At 35.5% G+C, this 24,797-nt stretch overlaps 1 protein-coding gene across 2 annotated transcripts in view; it reads left to right on the top strand.

The window, feature by feature from the left end:
* Window positions 1–4,971: 4,971 nt before the first annotated feature.
* The window catches only part of LOC137619679 (uncharacterized), a 146,791-nt gene continuing 126,965 nt past the window's right edge, over window positions 4,972–24,797 (top strand). For both annotated transcript variants that reach the window (XR_011039952.1, XM_068349931.1), the window contains exon 1: window positions 4,972–4,994. The gene's annotated coding sequence lies outside the window, so the exon portion shown is untranslated. The remainder of the gene's footprint in view (window positions 4,995–24,797) is intronic.

Raw genomic sequence — 24,797 nt, 5'->3', positions numbered from 1 at the left:
TCTAACTTTGTGTATTTTGTTTACGTATCTGACTCTGTGTATTTTGTTTACGTATCTAACTCTGTGTATTTTGTTTATATATCTAACTTTATGCATTTCGTTTACGGATCTGACTGTATTTAGTTTACGCATTTAACTCTATGTATTTTGCTTACTATGTATTTTGCTTACGTATCTGACTCTGAGTATTTTGTTTACGTATCTGACTCTGTGTATTTTGTTTACGTATCTGACTCTGAATATCTGCGAGTCTGTCTGACTCATCTCGTAGCTTACATGACATCCTTCCGTAAATGATTTTTCCACACATCTCCCTCAGCTAGTGTCCAAAAGTCCACTTCTCCTATTTCCAGCTTCATCTAGCATCTCTTCTCATCTCCCATGTACCCCCTCTTCTCCCATTTTTCCTATCTCTCTCTCTCTCTCTCTCTCTCTCTCTCTCTCAAAACACTGAACATCAGCATTTTACACATACACTAAATTGGAAGGACTTTGAATCCAACTCTCTCTCTCTCTCTCTCTCTCTCTCTCTCTCTCTGCATCTCAGTCCCAGCTTCCCTCCCAGAGGTATCCCATCTAATGACCCATCCCCCATGGCCCAGCATCCCTCCGAAATCATCCATTCCTATCTCATCTCCCCCCCCCCCCTTCCTCTCCCAGTCCTTATACAGCACTTGGAGGCATCATCCTTCCCTCCCTACCCTTTCCATTACTTCCTCCCTGGATCCTACCTCCCTCCCTCCTTCCCTCCCTCCCTCCTCCCTCCCTCCCGGTCGCTTGACCGTTTGGACCGACTCACGAAAAAAGGACAGGTAGATGTGGTGAGTGCCTTCAACCCCGGGTGTAATTTCCTCCCCATCTTCCTCTTGCATAAGAATTACGTTTCAAGTATTTCCCTGCCTTGCGGTATATAGCCTTTCTCTTTTCCTTTCAAGGTTTTTTTTCTGAGAGAGAGAGAGAGAGAGAGAGAGAGAGAGAGAGAGAGAGAGTTGGATTTAAAGTCATTTCAATGATTCAGTTTAGTGTATCTGTAAAATGCTGTTAAGTGTTTTGGCAGAGAGAGAGAGAGAGAGAGAGAGAGAGAGAGAGTTGGATTTAAAGTCATGTCAATGATTCAGTTTAGTGTATCTGTAAAGTGCTTTTAAGTGTTTTGACAGAGAGAGAGAGAGAGAGAGAGAGAGAGAGAGAGAGAGTTGGATTTAAAGTCATTTCAATGATTCAGTTTATGTGTATCTGTAAAATGCTGTTAAGTGTTTTGACAGAGAGAGAGAGAGAGAGAGAGAGAGAGAGAGAGAGAGAGAGAATGTATTGAAACTCCTTTCAATGTTGTGTTACATTTAGATAAGTATATATTGAGAGATCTCTGATTGGTAGGGCATAATCACTCAAGATATCCATGAGGAATTTAGCGTAAAAATTTTCCTCTTGAGAGCGAAAGCGTCTATTTTTTTCTGGTGGTGCACTGTAGGCAGAACTTAAGGGTCTTTGAAGGGTTGCGTTATATCCTTCAAATTGGCCTCCATTTCCGAATGCTGAATGGCATCACAGGCCCCGACACCCTGATACATAGCCCACATTGTCTTGGGTTAGAGTTCTCTTGCTTGAGGGTACACTCAAGAAGATTTTATAGTTTATAAATGAAAGGTTTAATTTATTATTAATATTTTTCTCAAACTTCTCTGGTAGGTTTTCCTTATTTCATTTCCTTACTGGGCTATTTTTACCTTTTGGATCCCTTGGTCTTATAGCATACACATTTCCAACTAGAGTTATAGCTTAATAATAATAATAATAATAATAATAATAATAATAATAATAATAATAATAATAATAATAATAATGATTTATATATCTATTCCAATAAATCCAGTCCAATAGTCTGTTTAGAAGATATTTTCAACACGCAAGTTACAACTTACCTTTAGCGATATCTTGCAATGTTGCCACAATCAAGATGATCAGTTTTGAAATATTCGTTACAAATTAAATACAATAATTTCATCTCGCATTGCAATACATTTTCTCTTCCATTTTTAAATCCCTTTCTTTCGTATTGCAATACATTCTCTCTTCCAATTTTTAAATCCCTTTCTCTCGCATTGCAATACATTTTCTCTTCCATTTTTAAATCCCTTTCTTTCGTATTGCAATACATTCTCTCTTCCAATTTTTAAATCCCTTTCTCTCGCATTGCAATACATTTTCTCTTCAATTTTTTAAATCCTTTTATCTCGTATTGCAATACATTTTCTCTTCCATTTTTTAATCCTTTTATCTCGTATTGCAATACATTCCCTCTTCCAGTTTTCAATTTTTTTTCTGTTATTACAATACATTTTCTATTCCATTTTTTGGAGTAGATGATTTCTGGATCCTTTTTACTTGTATTGCAGTACATTTAATCTTCAGTTTTTAAATCCTTTTTCTTGTTTTGTAATACATATTCTCTTCCATTTTTTGGAGTAGGGGATTTTTGGAATTTTCTCTCGTATTGCAATTCTATTCTCCTCCGTTTATCTTGTATTGCAATACATTTTCTCCTCCATTTGTAAGAAAATGTTTTTTGCATCCTTTTGTATTGTGTAGAAACCATTCATAGGGACTCCAGTACAATTTGTAAAACTACAGTTTCCATTTAAAGAAAAGGACATTACTCACTATATAAGAGCAGTGGACGAAATATTTCATACAAATGTTCGTCTGATATTTATTTTGACTGATTTCGCCCCCCCCCCCGTCATACATCTGAAGTCTATTTTCAAATAACAAACCATTGTTATCTATGACCCTCATCTGCCAACGGCGTATACTTCCCCTATTGGTCACCCTTCTGGATGTTGACCAGACCCGATATTGTTCAATTTCAATATGACCGTGTGGAGGCCACTGGCATAGAACTGACCAGACCCACAGCTGCCTTCTGTGACCATGTCAATACCAGATTTTTTTTTTTATTTTGTGGGTGGGGGGGGGGGGTTGCAAATTCTTGTCGAATTTTGGGCAAAACCTTGGGAGTGTTTGGAGAAATCTTGAAACTGTATTGGCAAAACCTTGAGATTTTTTTGGGCTAAATCTTGTGATATTTTGGGCAATACCTTGTGATATTTTTGGCCAAAATCTTGTGATATTTTGAGCAATATTTAGTGATATTTTGGGAGGTCTTTGGAAATTTTGGTAAAATAAAAACATGTCCATTTATGGGCAAAATAATTAACAAATTTTTGGGCAAATCTTTGGAAATAAACCTGTCTTTCTATATGTATTTTATTTATTTATTTTTTTTCCTCTCCTCAAAATCTATGACGTAACGAAATGCATTTCTGACAGTCTTAAGTTACTTTGAATCTCCGTGAAGAACAGATACCAATTGGGCATTCCATCGCTGTCTATATCTTCGGTAGTAGGAGAAAGTTTTTTTTTTTTTTTTTCCTCCGCCAGTTTGCGAGATGCCTTACCTCGACTCCTGACGGCAATTTATGTAGACAAATAGCTCGGGATGCTGCACAAAAGAGACGTAATAATGCTCGGTGCGTGATCACATGACTTTTGGTGGGGAGAAGCAATATCTGCATTTGAATTATAAAGGGTCTGCTTGACGAGAGAGAGAGAGAGAGAGAGAGAGAGAGAGAGAGAGAGAGAGAGAAAGTTGAAGACGAAGTGTTGAAGATTATAATTTAATAATAATAATAATAATAATAATAATAATAATAATAATTATTATTATCAGAAGCAGAAGAAGAATTAGGTTCTCTCTCTAATTTAATTTGATAATAATAATGAGGACAATAATTAGGAAAAGAAGTGGAAGGTTTTAGTACTCTCTCTTTCTCTCTCTCTCTCTCTCTCTCTCTCTCTCTCTCTCTCTCTCTCTCTCATTTAATATTCAAAAGAATAATAATGATAGATATAAAGAAGTATAAGGGAATTAGGCTTACTCCCTCGAAGAAGTAGGATTTAATAGTCTCTCTCTCTCTCTCTCTCTCTCTCTCTCTCTCTCTCTCTTTCTCTCTCTCTCTCTCATTTATTAATAATTAAAAGAATAATAATGATGATAAAAAGAAATAGAAGGAATTAGTTTACTCCCTCGAAGAAGTAGGATTTAATAGTCTCTCTCTCTCTCTCTCTCTCTCTCTCTCTCTCTCTCTCTCATTTATTAATAATTATAAGACTCATATTAATAATGATATAAAAAAGTAGAAGGAATTAGTATTCTCTCAAAGAAGAATTTAATATTCTCTCTCTCTCTCTCTCTCTCTCTCTCTCTCAAGACGTCAGGTCCACTCGATTATGTAAACATGGTCCCTCAACCCCTCATGCATGCTAAGACGCAATTACATGCTTTTCTAATACCGGGTAAGATAAAGAGGAAAAAAAGTTAATGCTGACGAAGAACAAGATGGTGCAAGAGAAATTCCAAAGGGATCTTAAGGACCTAGAGAGAGAGAGAGAGAGAGAGAGAGAGAGAGAGAGAGAGAGAATGATAAATTTGAAAAGTAATTCTAAGATTGCATTGAAATATTAAATATTTATCATGCTTTATTCGTAATGAGAGAGAGAGAGAGAGAGAGAGAGAGAGAGAGATCAATTTAAAATAGCAATTCAAGAATCTGTATTGAAATATTTATTGTTTCAGTTGCAGAGAGAGAGAGAGAGAGAGAGAGAGAGAGAGAGAGAGATCAATTAAAAAAAGCAATTCAAGAATCTTTATTGAAATATTTATTGTTTCAGTTGCAGAGAGAGAGAGAGAGAGAGAGAGAGAAAGAGAGAGAGAGAGAGAGAGAGAGAGAGAGAGAGAGAGAGAATACCTCAGGATAGACCTCTGCTTCTGTAACTATAATATATGATACATTAGATAAATTACTTGCTTCTTGCTAAGCTGATCATTGCTTTTATACCATTTTAACTACAATGCTAAAATGTAATATGGATCCATATTTTGTTTTACAGGTCGTCAGTCAGTCCGTGCCCATCCTTTCTGACAACTTGGAGCTAATGTAAGTATTCAGAATTTTGCTATTTGTGTTGTAAACCTTGAGTCGATAATTAATCTCAATATTATTATTATTATTATTATTATTATTATTATTATTATTATTATTATTACTAGCCAAGCTACAACCCTAGTTGGAAAACCAGAATACTATAAGGGAAAAATAGCCCAGTGAGGAAAGGAAATAAGGAAATAAATAATAAATCATTCTAAAGACAGTAACAACCTCAAAACAGATATGTCTTATATAAACTGTTAACAACGCCGAATAGAGATATGTCATATATAAACAATAAAAAGACTCATGTCAGCCTGGTCAACATGAAAACATCTTGATAATATTTAGTAGATTTGAGAACAAAGCCCTCAGAAGAATATTGGGAGTTAAATATCAGGACAGGATAAAATGAAGCTATAAGAGAGATTACGCGAGTGCCATATGTGGTTGAGATTATGATGAGGGGTAGATGTAGACGGTTTGGGGCATGTTCTTACCACAAGATACTATAGAAGAGTTTGAAGACCCTGGCCTACATGGCTGAGGACTATGTAGCGTGAAGTAGATGATGAATGGAGAAATATTCAATTAAAATCTCAAGATAGAGACGATTGGAGAAATCTTAGCGAGGCCCTTTGCGTCAATAGGCGTAGAAGGATATGATGATGATGATAGCTAGTGAAAGATTTACTGGGGAAATTACATTGAGTGTAAAGGGCTACTTTTTCCCCTTAGATTTTGTTTATACTTACAGTGAAATATTATGAATTTGATTGATTAATTAATTACCTTTGCGGGTTATTAATTATAATGTCCAGTCTTACATTTGCATATCTAATTGTTTTATATGTATATCTTATTCTAATAACCAATATATTGATGGTTATGAACCAGTTTGAGTTAATTTAATTTAAAAGATAAATTATTACAGTTTATTTGTGTTTACTGAACTTTGCCTTTCGTTGGTAAACCAAGTTTTGGTTAATTTAGTTGAAAAAGGTGAATTATTAAAATTTATTTTCGTTTATTGAACTTCGCATTTCGTTGGTAAACGAAGTTTTGGTTAATTTTGTTGAAAAGATAAATTAATTTTTTTATTATCGTTTACTGAACTTCGAATTTCGTTAGTAAACAAGTTTTAGTTAATTCAGTTGAAAAGATGAATTATAGTTTATTTTCGTATACTCTTTGAACATGGGTGCAATACCCCCAGTTTTCTTCTTCTTCTTCTTCTTCTTCTTCTCCTTCTTCCTCTTCTTCTTCTTCCAAATATTATAGTTTCTAACCGTCGCTTTGCCACCACGTTATCCACCACATTCCCAAGAGGGCCCCGTCTGTCCCCTCCTCCAGTCTAACAACCTTCCCCCCCCCCCTCCTGGAAGACTCCCTCCCCCTTCCCCACCCAACCATTAGCACCTAGAACCCCCCCCCCCTCCCCTTCCTCCCCCCGTCATCCAGTAAGGTCACCCCTGCAGCTACCTGGATCTGGTCACGATGGGGACTACCTGACCAAACCGCTGGTCCCTCAAAAACTCCCGTAGAAGATGGGGTCCCGAAATGGTCACGGCCCGAGGAGGAGGGAGAGTTGACCGTCGGAACCCCCTTTAATTCGCATTGAGAGAGAGAGAGAGAGAGAGAGAGAGAGAGAGAGGATAGTGATGAATTGTTAAATAAGATGAAGATAGAAATGATCTTTCAATACCTGACAGAGAGAGAGAGAGAGAGAGAGAGAGAGGAATTAGTAAATAAGATGAGGGTAGAAATGATCTTTCAACAGCTCTTTGAAGAGAGAGAGAGAGAGAGAGAGAGAGACCTTTTTTGCCATTTTAGACTTAGAGGAACTTATGCTTTTAAAATTTGTCGAAGAGAGAGAGAGAGAGAGTAGAGAGAGAGAGAGAGGATAGTGATGAATTGTTAAATAAGATGAGGATAGAATTGATTTTTCAATACCTCTAAGAGAGAGAGAGAGAGAGAGAGAGAGAGAGAGAGAGAAATATCTTTTTCTTGCTATTTCAGATTGAGAGGAACTTACGCTTTTAAAATTTGTTGAAGAGAGAGAGAGAGAGAGAGAGAGAGAGAGAGAGAGAGAGGATAGTGATGAATTGTTAAATAAGATGAGGATAGAATTGATTTTTCAATACCTCTCTAAGAGAGAGAGAGAGAGAGAGAGAGAGAGAGAGAAATATCTTTTTTTGCTATTTCAGATTGAGAGGAACTTACGCTTTCAAAATTTGTTGAAGAGAGAGAGAGAGAGAGAGAGAGAGAGAGAGAGAGAGAGGATAGTGATGAATTGTTAAATAAGATGATAGAATTGATTTTTCAATACCTCTCTAAGAGAGAGAGAGAGAGAGAGAGAGAGAGAGAGAGAGAGAAATATCTTTTTTTGCTATTTCAGATTGAGAGGAACTTACGCTTTCAAAATTTGTCGAAAAGAGAGAGAGAGAGAGAGAGAGAGAGAGAGAGAGAGAGAGTAACAATCCAACAGATGAAAAATGACTTGGTGGACATAATTCCATAAGTTAATATCGAGACGAAAGTTGAACCTTCTCGTTCGTCGCTGGATTCAACATAACGATTTCTCTCTCTTAATTCATCGGAAATTCCCTGCTCCCAAGGTTTTTTTTTCTCATTTTGTTGCATTCGGTTTTATGGGAACTGGTTTTTTTATGTTAATAGCCTTAGAGGTTTATTTCACGCGAAGGTTTGAGCCTTTGATATATTATAAACTGTAATTATTATTATTATTATTATTATTATTATTATTATTATTGTTCTTGTTTTTGTTGTTGTTATCATTATCACTATTATTATTATTTATTATTATTGTTCTTGTTTTAGTTGTTGTTATCATTATCACTACTATTATTATTTTTATTATTACTTGCAAAGCTACAACTTTATGTGGAAAAAAAGATGCTATAAACCCAGGACCTCCAACAGGGAAAAATAACCCAGTGAGGAAAGGAAATGAATAAACTATATGAGAATTTACTAAGGTAATATAAGATACCTTAAGATCAGTAGGAAAGTTTAAACAGATCTGTCATATATAAACTGGGAAGAGAGTCTTATGTCAACCTGTTCAACATAAAAAAGAAAACATGAGCTGTAAGTTTGAACATCCCAACGATTCAACTGCCTGATTAGAAAGATTATTCAGCAGTCTGGTCAAAGCTGGAATGAAACTAAACGATGATAACTTATTCATGTTGGATGATACATACAACATTGTTATAGGATCTGATGTAGTGATCTTCCTATTGTGGCAGTTGAATCCGTAGAACTTCAGATGTTCAAAGTTGCAGCGAATGATTTTATGTAGAACTCTCGCTTGTGGGTACACTCGGGCACACTATTCTATCTAATTTCTCTTTTTGTTTTGTTCAAGTTTTTATAGTTTATATAGGAAATGTTTATTTTAATGTTGTTACTATTCTTAAATATTTTTTTTCCTTGTTTCCTTTTCTCACTGGGCTATTTTCCCTGTTGGACCCCTGGGCTTATAGAATCTTGCTTTTCCAACTAGGGTTGTAGCTTAGCAAATAATAATAATAATAACAGGATAACAAGAATCTCTTCGTAATTTATGACACCTATTTTAACGTTGTTACTGATCTTAAGATATTTCATATTCTTTATTCATTACTTCTTGTATAGTTTATTTATGTCCATATTTCATTTCCTCACTAGGCTACTTTTTCCTATTCGAGCCTTTGGGTTTATAGCATCCTGGCTTTCGAACTAGGGCTGTAGCTTAGCTACTAAAAATGATAATGATAACAACTGTTAAATGACTTCTTGTATAGTTTATTTATTTCCTTATTTAATTTCTCACAGGGCTAAGTTTCCCTGTTGGAACCCTTGGGTTTATGGCATCCCACCTTCCAACTAGGGCTGTAGCTTGGCTACTAAAAATGATAACGATAACAACCGTTAAATTACTTCTTGTATAGTTTATTTATTTCTTTATTTCATTTCCTCACGGGGCTAAGTTTCCCTGTTGGAACCCTTGGGTTTATGGTCTCTTGCCTTTCCAACTAGGGCTGTACCTTGGCTAGTAATAATGATAATGATATCCGCCGTTGGTCATCTTCACTCTGAATTGTGTTGGACTGATGGACAGTTGCCTCGAAGGCCGGTAGGGCACGGTTCTAGCATCAGATATTTCAGGTTTTTTTAGCCAAGACTCGAATGCTATGAAATTCTGGTTCCTGGACGACGTTCTATTCTCGTAAAAAAAGAAGCTGGTCACTCCGTTCAGCTTAGAACTCTTCTTCTTGAAAAAAGCTGGTTTTCGATTATTCTTATTTTTGCCTCGCCTTTTCCTTGTGTATTAAATGGAGTATCATGTGAACATTATTGTTATTTTTATTATTACTATTATTATTATTGTTGTAAAAGGTTATTATTATTATTACTATTTTTATTATTACTTGCTAAGCTACAACCCTAGATGGAAAAGTAGGATGCTATAAGCCCAGGGGCCCCAACAGGGAAAATTGGCTAGTGAAGAAAGGAAACAAGGAAATGTAAACTATTCTAAGGAGTAACAACGTTAAAATAAACATTTCTAATATATTGATGTCAAAACCACTCTCTTGGCCATCCCTTGTATAATAGTAATTTTTGACTTCATGTATAGGGTGAACTAGCAAAAGAATATGAATTCCTTGCAAACAAACTTTGCATACATTTTGCGTAAGATTAACTTATTGGCATAAGAAAAACGTTAATTGATATAAACTGTTAATATAAAAACAAGTAATTAATCAATATAGTGAGCTGACGTCACAATAACTAAGGTCATTACTCCCCAAAAATGAAAAAAAAAAATCATAAAAGCAGTAAGTAAAGATAGAACATCTATTTCTCGTCACTAGATAAATTTATGGAATGTTTCAATAAGCAAATTAACCTTTCCAGTTATTGTAAGACCTTGAGGGATTAATAGTAATAGATAAATCATAACAAATCCAACCTTAGCTATATGAATATAGGAATCTGGCTCCATATTTAAGAGAACACAGGTGACAGTAGTCGTGGAATGACTGGACGCTTGTAGCTTTGTGGTCGAACGATTAGGAAAACTGTGTTGATTGGTACCGTTGCATTTCGTTCACCTGTTAACAGCGAGAGGTAGATCTAATGATTGCTTAAGAGATCTGCTGGGGAGAGAGAGAGAGAGAGAGAGAGAGAGAGAGATAGAGAGAGAGAGAGAGAGAGAGAGAGAGAGGATTTCTTTGATATGGTACCTATTAGAGATTACTTTAACATTTGATCATATATATATATATATATATATATATATATATATATATTTATATATGCATATGTATATATATATGTATATATATATACAGTATATATATATATAATATATATATATATATATATATATATATATATATATCATATTACTCCATAAACTTATTCTGACTAAAGACCTCAATCTTCTATTACCTTCTGATAATCCATAAACTTTAACCAGAAAGATCCTATCCTTTTCCTTACTCCCAAAATTTAATTATCCCGAAGGAAAAACGAAGTTCTGCCCTATGAAGCGAAGATTCCCTCCAACCTTTAAGATTCCTCACTAAATTACCAACTCCGACACCAACGATCTTTCATTCTCTCTTATCAGCTTTATCAAATCGCCGATCGAGGAGTTGCGTAACTAAACGAGTTATTGCTCATTAATAGACCAACTGACGAGTGGCAACAGATGGCAAAGGGGAAGTGTATCCACGGAGGTAAAGAGAAATGGATCGTTCGCTCGAAAGTAACCAAATGAAATTGCTTTTGCTAAGGAAGCTGGTAAAGGTTAGATTGATGTAGGTTTATCTCGAAGGTAGATTTTGATGTCTAATTATCCAGGTATTCATTTATTTATTAATTCAGGTTACGTTTATCCCATAGGTATATATTTTTTTGGGCGGATTATATAGTTATTCATTTCTTTATTAATTGAGGTACATTTTTCTCGAAGGTAGATTTTGATGTCTAATCATGTAGGTATTCATTTATCTATTAATTCAGTTACGTTTATCTCAGAGGTATATATTTTTATGTCTGATTATATAGTTATTCATTTATTCATTAATCGAGGTAGATTTTTCTTGAAGGTAGATTTTGATGTCTAATTATTTAGTTATTCATTTATTCATTAATTGGAGTAGATTTATCTCGAAGGTAGGTTTTTTCTATGTCGAATTATTAATTATTAATTTCTTTATTAATTGAGGTAGATTTTTCTTGAAGGTAGATTTTGATGTCGAATGATTAATTTATTCAATCATATTTTAATTGATTAATTTATTAGATAATTTTACAGCGAGGAAGAAATATTTAGAATGATGTTGATATTAATGTTTTTAGCAATTTTTAAAGTTGTTATACAATGCTAGAATAGAAAAGCTGAAAGAATAAGGTAAATAAGAGAAGTGGTATTTTTTCAACGAATTTGATAATGTCAGTGAGATTGTGGTAATGGAAATATGGAAACTTAAATAGAGGCTCATGCATATTATATTTTAAAGTCTATATACGACTCATTTTTTATATAGAATTATATTCACTATTTGATATAGTGAGTTAGTAATTTAATCATGAAAAACACAAAAAAGATACAAAATATATATCGTACATACATATACCAAAGGCACTTCCCCCAATTTTGGGGGGTAGCCGACATCAACAAAAGAAACAAAACAAAAAAGGGGACCTCTACTCTCTACGTTCCTCCAGCCTAACAAGGGACTCAACCGAGTTCAGCTGGTACTGCTAGGGTGTCACAGCCCACCCTCCCACATTATCCACCACAGATGAAGCTTCATAATGCTGAATCCCCTACTGCTGCTACCTCCGCGGTCATCTAAGGCATCGGAGGCAGCAGCAGGGCCTACCGGAACTGCGTCACAATCGCTCGCCATTCATTCCTATTTCTAGCAAGCTCTCTTGCCTCTCTCACACCTATCCTCCTATCACCCAGAGCTTTCTTCACTCCATCCATCCACCCAAACCTTGGCCTTCCTCTTGTACTTCTCCCATCAACTCTTGCATTCATCACCTTCTTTAGCAGACAGCCATTTTCCATTCTCTCAACATGGCCAAACCACCTTAACACATTCATATCCACTCTAGCTGCTAACTCATTTCTTACACCCGTTCTCACTCTCACCACTTCGTTCCTAACTCTATCTACTCGAGATACACCAGCCATACTCCTTAGACACTTCATCTCAAACACATTCAATTTCTGTCTCTCCGTCACTTCTCATTCCCCACAACTCCGGTCCATACATCACAGTTGGTACAATCACTTTCTCATATAGAACTCTTTTTACACTCATGCCCAACCCTCTATTTTTTACAACTCCCTTAACTGCCCCCAACACTTTGCATCCTTCATTCACTCTCTGATGTACATCTGCTTCCATTCCACCATTTGCTGCAACAACAGACCATAATGAAAGGAAAAGAATAAAAAATTACTTTATAGAAATACTGTAAAAAAAAATTTTTATATAAGAATTATATATATTCATTAATTTGATATAGTGTTAGTAATTAACTCACGAAAAGTAAAGAAAATATTATATTCAAAATATATATCGGAATGAAAGGAAAATGAGATTAAAAAAAGGACATGATAGAAATACCGTAAAAAAAAAAAAAGTTTTGGGTGGATTAAAAATTTTTTTTTTATATAGAATTATATTAACTATTTAATATAGTGAAAAGTAAAAGAAAAATCTACAAAATATATATCGAAATGAAAGGGAAACGAGAATAAGAAATAAGATGAAAGAAATACTGTAAAAAACAAAAAAGTAATTTTGGCGGTGAATGAAAACAGGCCAACTTCACAGGCCTTTGAAACAACAAAGAGAGCTTTTGTCTCTGAAGGTATACAGAGGCTCGACCTTCCCTTTCTCCAAGTAATTAGATCTGCAGGTAAGGACTGAAGGAGTCTACATGTATAGGATGACTAAATTATACCTTTACGCGGTCGTAATATAATTCTCAGTGTTGACAATTATTTCATGTCCTTCTCTTCTTCTTTCCCACCGTTATCCTTACATTAAGGGGTCGGTTGCCGGATGCGCACTCTCCTGTGTCTTGTTTCAATGGCATAGTTATACTGTGTTTTACTCGTATCAATAAGTCTTCCAATATGGGCAAAGATGTGTTCCTCAAGATGTCAACAGCTATATTCCATTTCTTTTAGCAAGGCAGATTTGCACGGACTCGTAGGGGTGCCCTTTTAGCTCGGAAAAGTTTACTGATCCCTGATTGGTTGGACAAGATAATTATAACCAATCAGGAAACTTTTCCGAGCTAAAAGGGCACCGCTGCGAGCAGGTGCAAATCTGCCTCGCTGAAAGAAATGGACTATAGCTGTTATAGTATATATAATTTAGTTCCTCTTCTTCTTCTTCTTTCTCTCTCTTTCTCTCTTTTTTTATCTCTCTCTCTCTCTCTCTCTCTCTCTCTCTCTCTCTCTCTCTCTCTCTTTTTTTTTTGCAATGTGAATATTTGCTTGAAGGTTGCTTGTTGCTTGGGTTAGACTCCTTTTGTTGTCGTTTACTTTAGAAGTCTTTTTGCAATATGAATTTTTTCTTGAGACTTGTTTTGGCTAATACACATTTTCGTATCGTTTACTTTATATAAAAAATTTTTTGTAATGTAGATTTTTGTTTGAAAATTGCTTTGGGCTAATACACATTTTCTAATCATTTGCTTTATAGATTTTTTTTTTTAATTTAGATTTTTGCTTGAAGGGTTCTTAGGATAAGACTCCTTTTGTTATTGTTTATTTCTATTTTTTTTTTTTTTTTGTAATGTGGGTTTTTACTTGAAGGTTGCTTTGCATAAGACTAAGACTCCTTTTGTTATTCACTTAAAAAATTATTTTGCAATTTGGATTTTTACTTGAAGGTTGCTTGCGTTAAGACTCCTTCGGTATCTTTGTCAATTCTTTCATTATATTGAAAAACGCATAAGCAAAATATGTAGTGGATAAATACAAAGGCTATGATAGCAGTGTCAATCGTAGATATTTGAAATATTAATCTTTGGAGATCTTATCCTGTGTCTAAACCCACTCTTTATTTCGAGCATAGATTAAACTTCTTTTGAACTGTATGGGAATAAAAGATGACATTTTAGTGATTAGACCTTTAAAAAACTGACTTCTTTTGAACTGTATGGGAATAAAAGATGACATTTTAGTGATTAGACCTTTAAAAAACTGACTTCTTTTGAACAGTATGGGAATAAAAGACGACATTTTAATAATTAGACCTTTAAAAAACTGACTTCTTTTGAACTGTATGGGAATAAAAGATGACATTTTAATAATTAGATCTTTAATGACCTGACTTTTGAACACTATGGGAATAAAAGATGACATTTTAGTGATTAGACCTTTAAAAAAACTGACTTCTTTTGAACTGTATGGGAATGAAAGATGACATTTTAATAATTAGACCTTTAATGACCTGACTTCTTTTGAACACTATGGGAATAAAAGATGACATTTTAGTGATTAGACCTTTAAAAAAACTGACTTCTTTTGAACTGTATGGGAATAAAAGATGGAATTTTAATAATTAGACCTTTAAATGACCTGACTTCTTTTGAACTGTATGGGAATAAAAGATGACATTTTAATAATTAGACCTTTGAAAACCTGACTTCTTTTGAACTGTATGGGAAAAAAAGATGACATTTTAATAATTAGACCTTTAATGACCTGACTTCTTTTGAACACTATGGGAATAAAAGATGACCTTTTAGTGATTAGACCTTTAAAAAAACTGACTTCTTTTGAACTGTATGGGAATGAAAGATGACATTTTAATAATTAGACCTTTAATGACCTGACTTCTTTTGAACACTATGGGAATAAAAGATGACCTTTTAGTGATTAGACCTTTTAAAAAACTGACTTCTTTTGAACTGTATAGGAATGAAAGATGACATTTTAATAATTAGACCTTTAATGACCTGACTTCTTTTGAACACTATGGGAATAAAAGATGACATTTTAGTGATTAGACCTTTAAAAAAACTGACTTCTTTTGAACTGTATGGGAATAAAAGATGAAGTTTTAATAATAAGACCTTTAATGACCTGACTTCTTTTGAACACTATGGGAATAAAAGATGACATTTTAGTGATTAGACCTTTAAAAAAACTGACTTCTTTTGAACTGTATGGGAATAAAAGATGACATTTTAATAATTAGACCTTTAATGACCTGACTTCTTTTTAACTGCATGGGAATAAAAGATGACATTTTAGTGATTAGACCTTTAAAAAAACTGACTTCTTTTGAACTGTATGGGAATAAAAGATGACATTTTAATAATTAGACCTTTAATGACCTGACTTCTTTTGAACTGTATGGGAATAAAAGATGACATTTTAATAATTAGACCTTTAATGACCTGACTTCTTTTTAACTGCATGGGAATAAAAGATGACATTTTAGTGATTAGACCTTTAAAAAAACTGACTTCTTTTGAACACTATGGGAATAAAAGATGACATTTTAGTGATTAGACCTTTAAAAAAACTGACTTCTTTTGAACTGTATGGGAATAAAAGATGACATTTTAATAATTAGACCTTTAATGACCTGACTTCTTTTTAACTGCATGGGAATAAAAGATGACATTTTAGTGATTAGACCTTTAAAAAACCTGACTTCTTTTGAACTGTATGGGAATAAAAGATGACATTTTAATAATTACACCTTTAATGACCTGACTTCTTTTGAACTGTATGGGAATAAAAGATGACATTTTAGTGATTAGACCTTTAAAAGACTGACTACTTTTGAACTGTATGGGAATAAAAGAAAAATTTTAGTGATTAAATCTTTAAAAAGTAGTTTTATATACCTGATATAATAAAACCATTCTATTATTAATTGATTATCAATTGATATATAGAGACAAATATATATATTCATTATTATTATCATTATGATTTTTGTTATTATTATTATAAGCCAAGATGCTATAAGCCGAAGGGCTCCAACAGGGAAAAAATAGCCCAGTGAGGAAAGGAAATAAGGAACTAGATAAAAGATATGAAAAATAATGAAGAATTAAAATAAAATATTTAAAACAATAACATTGAAACCGATATTTCGTATATAAACTATAAAGACTTATGTCACCTGTCAGGGAATTCCTTAGACATTTTTCCCTGGTAAAGATATTACTGCTTATTTATGATTAGGTATGGCAAAACAAATTCAAAAATTTAGAAATTAAGTTTAATTACAAAATTTAATATATTAACACCACTATGGATTATGAAATTAATAGATAGAATAATGAAATAAGGAATTAAATAACAAACAACAAAAATGTTAAGTAACTTATCTGTCTAACAACTTTTTGATATCAATTACAAAATTGATAAATCACCAAATGTCTTGTTACGAATAAATATTTAAACAATTGCTCAAGAAAAATAAAACTTACAACACAGTACATAACACAAGTCACTGTTCATGGGTCTCTATGAAATTTATCATACGCTAGATAATACAGCAATTTGAATTTCGTATTCAAAGTCACCTGTATAACGTATGCTTCAATGTAACAGCGGGAACCTGTGATTATAGTTCGAGTATCTCCAAAAAGTGCATCAATTGGTCCGGGATTGTTTAAGGTCATGCACTGTTTCCCCAAGGGTCGAGGATTACCCTAGCTGAAAACAAAAAGAAAGAAACATACCGTGTGAAATTTAATTACACTTATGTTTATTAACTTAATTAGTAAAGACTTAAATATGCACATAGTCAATTTTAAACACTTTTAAAGACAAAAACTTTAAAGATAAAAATTTCACAAAAACTGATATAACAATATTCCTTATAAACACAGGCAGTTAATCCACTTACTGCACGGCTAGGTGATTATAACGTGACTAAAGAAAATACAAGATTTATTTTTCGAAGTCTGTTATGGAACTGAAAATACAAGGACAAAATTGTTAACAGAAACTTCGCAAATACTGTAACTTCAAATCCAGTCAATAGATGGTGTTACTAACATTATCAAATTCCCTTACATCAGCCTGTTCAACATAAAAACATTTGCTGTAAGTTTGAACGTTTGAATTTGATATGCCCACACAAGTATGTACAGTACCACTGTACAATTGAGAGATTTCTACATACGAGGAAATTCCTTAGTCTTCCAACTCATGCCTCCTGGAAGATCGTGACTGATACCGGCAATCGAAAGTTCCAGCTGGAGTATTTCCAGGTAAAGCTTGCATTCCAGTCCTGATTCCTCATGCATGAAGTCTTTGGATGGACGTCCGGCGTCATACCAATGATATCTTAGGGTTGCGGTGGCCGATGTGGTAACGCCAATGCCTGTTGAACGCCACACTGACGATGGGGTGTTTGGGTTGAGCCTATAGGTCCATCTGCTGAGTCATCAGCAACCATTGCCTGGCCCTCCTTAGTCCTAGGTTGGGTGGAGATGGTGTGTTTGGTTTAAGCCTATAGGTCCATCTGCTAAGTCATCAGCAACCATTGTCTGGCCCTCCTTAGTCGTAGCTTGGGTGGAGATGGTGTGTTTGGTTTAAGCCTATAGGTCCATCTGCTGAGTCATCAGCAACCATTGCCTGGCCCTCCTTAGTCCTAGCTTGGGTGGAGATGGTGTGTTTGGTTTAAGCCTATAGGTCCATCTGCTGAGTCATCAGCAACCATTGCCTGGCCCTTTAGTCCTAGCTTGGGTGGAGAGGGGACAAGGCCACTGATCATATGTATATATTGTCAGCCTCTAGGGCATTGTCCTGCTCGATAAGCATTGTCAATGTCCCTTTCCTCTGCCATTCATGAACGGCCTTCAAACCCCTTGTGCATTTACACAGCTTCCTGTGTACCCCTGAACAAGGGAAACAGTTAAATTTATATTTTAATATAAGTTTATTATTCAATCTCAATGCAGATTACATCATGTATTGCGCAGGCTGTTCACTCAGATCCAGTGTACCCCTGAAGAGTAAAATTGTAGCACTGGGGCTACCCCATGTATGGAACCCCTCTTCTAGGGTACTTGCATCGTTGGATGGCTAGATGTGGCTCTGGCTTAAAGATGAATTTTATGCCTTTTTCATTTCTTTGGCAAATATTTTTGTTTCTAAGATGTGAGTTATAATCAACTTTACAGGTGAAATGGATATTTCTTATGTCTTCATTTCATCAGTTGAGTAAAGTTCACAGATTTTCTAAGAAGAGATATTGTAATAATACTTCAGGCTTTATACATTATTAATTTATTTTTTGGTCTCTCTCTCTTTCCCCATTTTATTACTTCTGGGCCTTCTAGTCGTGCATTTTAGGTTAACAACAACAATGACAACCACAACAAAAGGTTTAAAGACCAGTGACAATGTCCCAGTAGGGCAATGGCCATATATACTTATAAAGATCAGTGCCCAGATTCCCTTCTCCACCCAGGCTAAGACAACGGAGGGCCAGCCAATGACTGCAGATGACTCAGCAGGTAGACCTATAGGCTCCCCCCAAACCCCACCAGCCCTAGCTCAGCACTACAAGAAACTATCGAGCTAGAGCGAGTCTCGAACCCTAACTCAGCAAATCGCGAGGCATGGAGTTTTCCAGTGTGCTACCACATCAATAACAAATATTGAAATCATCGCGAAGCAATTGGATCGTCAAAATAACGTGCAATTTCAATAATATCAAGAAAATAAAATGTTACTTCACTGATAACATGAGATGAAAGAAGCTCTAAGAAGTTAAAGGACTATCGGTAGCTCCCCCTCAAGGTCATGTTTGATAATTATGGAATTTAAAGCGCACCCAAAATTTAATTAAGAAATGTCATGAATGATGAACGACTTATTATGGAAAAATATTCATCAATTAGAGCAATGAATTATAAGCAAAAGGCTTGAGTAATTGCAACATTAAAATTGTTTATAAGTGTTTATTAAAACTAGAATTATTATTATTATTATTATTATTATTATTTTTTTTTTTTTTTTTTTTGGTGTGTGTTTGGGTTAGATATGGTCCTTTCTTCAGTATCGAATGTTCTAATGCAAAAAAGGTTATGGTTAATATTGAACATGAGGTATTGTCCATTTACATTAAAAAAAAGAATAATTCTGATGTGAAAAACTGCCAAAGACTGATTTCTTGGATATGATATATAATCTAAAACCTTTAGTTGTCTTGATATGCAATATCACTAAAAGGACTTTGATAACTATTCGTATTTCTTATTTCTCTTTCTCTTGTTTTTAAAGTTTTTATATTTTATGTAGGAGATATTTATCTTAATGTTGTTAATCCTAAAATATTTCTTTTTTCCTTGTTTTCTTTTGTTCACTAGGCTATTTATCCTGTTGGAGCCCCTGGGCTTATAGTATCCTGCTTTTCCAACTAGTGTTGTAGTTTAGCAATTAATAGTAATAATGATAATAATAATACTAATACTAATATTTGTTTTATTAATTATTATCTATAACATCTGAAACCATAAAATACCTGTTAAAGTGAATGTATGTGTGTGCACGCGTGTGCATCTTTATGTTTGCATGTCTGTGTGTGCATATGTCCGTGCAAAACCGTGTAGACTAGCCAGTGGGTGTCTACGTCCTTAAAAAAATCGTCGTGTCTGGAAACATCTTACGTAAGGTAAGTAGGGTACATCGCTGTGCGATGTTACCGGTCTGTTAAAACACACCCTGAAGATGAAGCCAGATTCTCTTAGCCCTTGATGCCTTGTGGGTGTAGGGGATTGAAATGGGGGTGTTCTTTTACCTTGTGGGTGTTGGGGATTGAAATGGGGGTGTTCTTTTACCTTGTGGGTGTTGGGGATTGAAATGGGGGTGTTCATTTACCTTGTGGGTGTAGGGGGTTGAAATGGGGGTGTTCTTTACATTTTGGGTGTTGGGGATTGAAATGGGGGTGTTCTTTTACCTTGTGGGTGTAGGGGGTTGAAATGGGGGTGTTCTTTACATTTTGGGTGTTGGGGATTGAAATGGGGGTGTTCTTGTACCTTGTGGGTGTAGGGGGTTGAAATGGGGGTGTTCTTTACATTTTGGGTGTTGGGGATTGAAATGTGGGTGTTCTTTTACCTTGTGGGTGTAGGGGGTTGAAATGGGGGTGTTCTTTACATTTTGGGTGTTGGGATTGAAATGGGGGTGTTCTTTTACCTTGTGGGTGTAGGGGGCTGAAATGGGGGTGTTCTTTACATTTTGGGTGTTGGGGATTGAAATGGGGGTGTTCTTTTACCTTGTGGGTGTAGGGGATTGACAGAAGGGGGTATTTTTACCTTGTGGGTGTTGGGGATTAAAAGGGGAGTCTCCTACCTTTTGGGTGTTGGGGATTGGAATGGAGGTGTTCTTTTACCTTGTGGGTGTAGGGGATTGAAATGGGGGTGTTCTTTTATCTTGTGGGTGTAGGGGATTGAAATGAGGTTGTTCTTTTACCTTGTGGGTGTAGGGGATTGAAATGGGGGTGTTCTTTTACCTTGTGGGTGTTGGGGATTGAAATGGGGGTGTTCTTTTACCTTGTGGGTGTAGGGGATTGAAATGGGGGTGTTCTTTTACCTTGTGGGTGTAGGGGATTGAAATGGGGGTGTTCTTTTACCTTGTGGGTGTAGGGGATTGGAATGAGGGTGTTCTTTTACCTTGTGGGTGTTGGGGATTGAAATGGGGGTGTTCTTTTACCTTGTGGGTGTAGGGGATTGGAAAGGGGTGTTCTTTTACCTTGTGGGTGTTGGGGATTGAAAGGGGTGTTCTTTTACCTTGTGGGTGTAGGGGATTGGAATGAGGGTGTTCTTTTACCTTGTGGGTGTTGGGGATTGAAATGGGGGTGTTCTTTTACCTTGTGGGTGTTGGGGATTGAAAGGGGAGTCTCCTACCTTTTGTGTGTTGGGGATTGAAAGGGGAGTATCCTACCTTTTGTGTGTTGGGGATTGAAAGGGGAGTCTCCTACCTTTTGGGTGTTGGGGATTGAAATGGGGGTGTTCTTTTACCTTGTTGGTGTCGGGGATTGAAAGGGGAGTCTCCTACCTTTTGGGTGTTGGGGATTGGAATGGGGGTGTTCTTTTACCTTGTGGGTGGTGGGGATTGAAAGGGGGTTGTTTTCTTATCTTGTAGGTGTTGGGGATTTAAATGGGAGTCTCTTACCTTGAAGTTGGGGATTGAAAAGGGGTTGTTTTATATCTTGTGGGTGTTGAGATTGAAAGGGGAGTCTCCTACTTTGTTGGTGTTGGAGACTAAAAGGGATGTGTTCTAATCTTGTGGCTGTTGGGGATTGAAAGGGGAGTCTCTTGAAATTAATTTTAATGGCTGGAATTTAATACGTTTGATCTATTCATGTATCCTGACCTAACAGTTACTGTGGTCTTGCGAGTAGTTGGAGATAGATTTAGGTTCGGTTGTTAAAAGAGAAGGAAAATTAACGGAAGTGGGAAGGCGTGGAAAATAGAACAAGGAAATAGAGATAAAGAACAGTAAGTGAGAGAGAGAGAGAGAGAGAGAGAGAGAGAGAGAGAGAGAGAGCAATGGAATAAGAAACACGAATTGTAGTAGAAGAAAACGTTGGGAAATAGAATGAAAACATATTATAGACGGAGATTATGAACACAGATGTATAGGATAGAAAAATAAATGGGAAGTGGAAAGAAAACATTATAGATTAAAAAGCGATGAAAGATAAGAAGAAAAACACAAAAATTCATGAAGAAATAAATAGAATAAAGAGGAACATGTAGAGAATGAAGATGAGAAAAAAAGAGAGAGTATCTAGTTTGTAAATAATAATAACAACAACAGCAGCGAGCAACTTAACGGAGAAATCAACATATATGCAGTTGCAGCCAGAGATTGCAAGATTGCAAAGAGATTATCGGATCAATAAAAGGTTTTTATTGATTCTAATGAAGTCATGAAGTCCATTTATCTGCGGTGAAGGACTTTATCTCCTGGCGAAGTCAGGGTGAAGGGCTTTTTTCTATCTGTATGACATTCATGAGACAGATAGGGATCTTGGATTATCTCTCGTTGTGTGTTTGTGCGGGTTTAATGAGAGAGAGAGAGAGAGAGAGAGAGAGAGAGAGAGAATATTGAACAATGTACAGTTGTGTGAGAGAGAGTAAAATACTGAGAGAGAGAGAGAGAGAGAGAGAGAGAGAGAGAGAATATTGAACAGTGTACAGTTGTGTGAGAGAGAGTAAAATACTGAGAGAGAGAGAGAGAGAGAGAGAGAGAGAGATTCAGTTTGGGATATGCAGAGTGAGAGAAAGATAGTAAAATATTTATTAACGTGAGAGAGAGAGAGAGAGAGAGAGAGAGAGAGAGAGACGGGTGCATTCCGTGGCAGTTTAACTCTTATCGGGCCACGTTTTCCATGTTGTCTGTTATTCAGTTAAACCTGTTTGCCAAACCAAGTCGTGATCGAGGTCAAACTCAGGTCATGAGCTGGCGACCTTCATCAGGGCCATTGTTGACGCCCAAAGCAAGGTCATTCTACCTTTGGCTGATATAGGCATTCTGGTCCTCCTTTGCCATCTCTTAATCAGGTTTGATAAAGGGAAGAGAATGTGGTTTTTCTTTTAGTGTTGATTCTCAGTTTCTTTTTTTTTCTTTTTTTTTTTTTGAAATCTTACTTATTTTGTATTCGAAAATATATATACACGTTTAGAGACTAGTGTACGCAACCTGTCAAACACACTAGTGTACCTGTCAAAAATGACGGCTAAATATCTAGATATGCATACACATATTCAACCCTTCCCACCCCTCCCCCTTTCCTAACTACAACACGGCAGTTGTGGTTTCAGAATGTACCTCTCTGGGTATCCCTTCTCACCAGGGTATGACTAATCCTTTTCACCCCCCTACCCGTGGGACGGGAAAAAAATCTGGTAGTTCTACGTCTAACATTACTGCTTAGCGTGTCCGGAAAGAACACACACACACACACACACACACACACACACACATATATATATATATATATATATATATATATATATATATATATATATATATATATAAAAATTGTTAATTCTGATTTTATCTCATTATTCCGTCAGTTGCTGATTATAATGAGTACATTAAAAAAAAATTGATATTAATCTCTTAACCAACCCCCCAAAAAGTGGTGTCAATATTCGGTACTTATAGTAAATCACGCTATATAGAAAAAGATTAATTCACTTTTTTGGAAGTGAAAGATTCAATATGAATATTTGTCTTGCCTCAAAAATTCCGGTGCCACAATTTTTTAGTGGTCATATAGCCACCGTTCTGAAACCATAGGCTTTGCCATAGCCTTTCTATCATTTCCTTTTAATAATAATAATGATGATAATAATAATAATAAGGATGGGAGAGTTTAGAGAGCCTATAGATTTACCTGATGAGTAATCAGCACCCAGTGCCTGGTCCTCCCTGGTTCTAGCTTGGGTGGAGAGCGGACTAGCGGCCTGCTCATATCTAATCATGGTCAGTCACTAGGACATTGTCCTGCAAGGGTATTATCACTCTCCCTGGCCTTTGCCATTCTTGAGCGACCTTTAAACCTTTAAAGATAATTTTATTATTCCGTTTAAAAAGGTCATGGTTTGCATGGTTTGGTGGTAGTAGGTTGGCCAGGGCACCATTTGGCCGTTGAGATACTACCGCTAGAGAATTGTGGAGTCCTTTGACTGACCAGACAGTACTACATTGGTTCTTTCTCTCTGGTTAAGGTTCTTTCCCTTTGCCTACACAGACATCGAATAGTCTGGCCTATTCTTTACAGATTCTCCTCTTTCCTCATACACCTGACAACGCTGAGATTATCAAACAATTCTTCTTCACCCAAGGGGTTAACTAATACAATGTAATTGTTCAGGGGCTACTTTCCTCTTGGTAAGGGTAGAAAAGACTCTTTAGCTATAGTAAGCAGCTCTTCTAGGAGAAGGACACTCCAAAATCAAACCATTGTTCTCTAGTCTTGGGTAGTGCCATAGCCTCTGTACCATGGTCTTCCACTGTCTTGGGTTAAAGTTTTCTTGCTTAAGGGTACACTCGGGCACACTGTTCTATCTAGTTTCTCTTCCTTTTGTTTTGTTAAAGTTTTTATAGTTTATATAGGAAATATTTATTTCAATGTTGTTACTATTCTTAGAATATTCTATTTTTCCTTGTTTCCTTTCCTCACTGGGCTATTTTCCCTTTTGGGGCCCCTTGGCTTATAGCATCCTGCTTTTCCAACTAGGGTTGTAGCTTAGCATTTAATAATAATAATAATAATAATAATAATAATAATAATGTATATATGGTCAGTCTCTAGGGCATTGTCACTGTCTCCTGCCTCTGCCATTCATGAGCGGCCTTTAAACCCTTCAAAAACAATTTTCCAATTCCATTTATAAAGGTTTCTTGCCTAATATAAATCGCAGTATGATAATTTCACAAAAAAGAAAATTTATTTTTCTAGTCAGTTTAAAACGTATTAAGTTTTAAATCGTATTAAGGTAATTTCTCAATAGAGAATTTTTTTTCATGAGTTTAAAAAAAAATTAAAATAGAGAAATCCTTTTTTGATCCCTTTAAAAAAATTTGGTTTTGCTTAATTTAAATCGTATTAAGATGATTTCTTACAAGAAAAACTGTCTAAATTTTGATCAGTTTAAAAAAAATACTTTTTTTTATCACTTCAAAAAAAGTTTGGTTTTGCTTAATCTAAATCGCATTGGAATAATTTCATAATAGAGATAAACTTTTTTTCTGATCAGTTTAAAAAAGTT

Source organism: Palaemon carinicauda, chromosome 26 (genome assembly GCF_036898095.1).
Source record: "Palaemon carinicauda isolate YSFRI2023 chromosome 26, ASM3689809v2, whole genome shotgun sequence".
NCBI classification, from domain to species: domain Eukaryota; kingdom Metazoa; phylum Arthropoda; class Malacostraca; order Decapoda; family Palaemonidae; genus Palaemon; species Palaemon carinicauda.
This window is presented reverse-complemented; position numbering and strand designations above follow the sequence as displayed.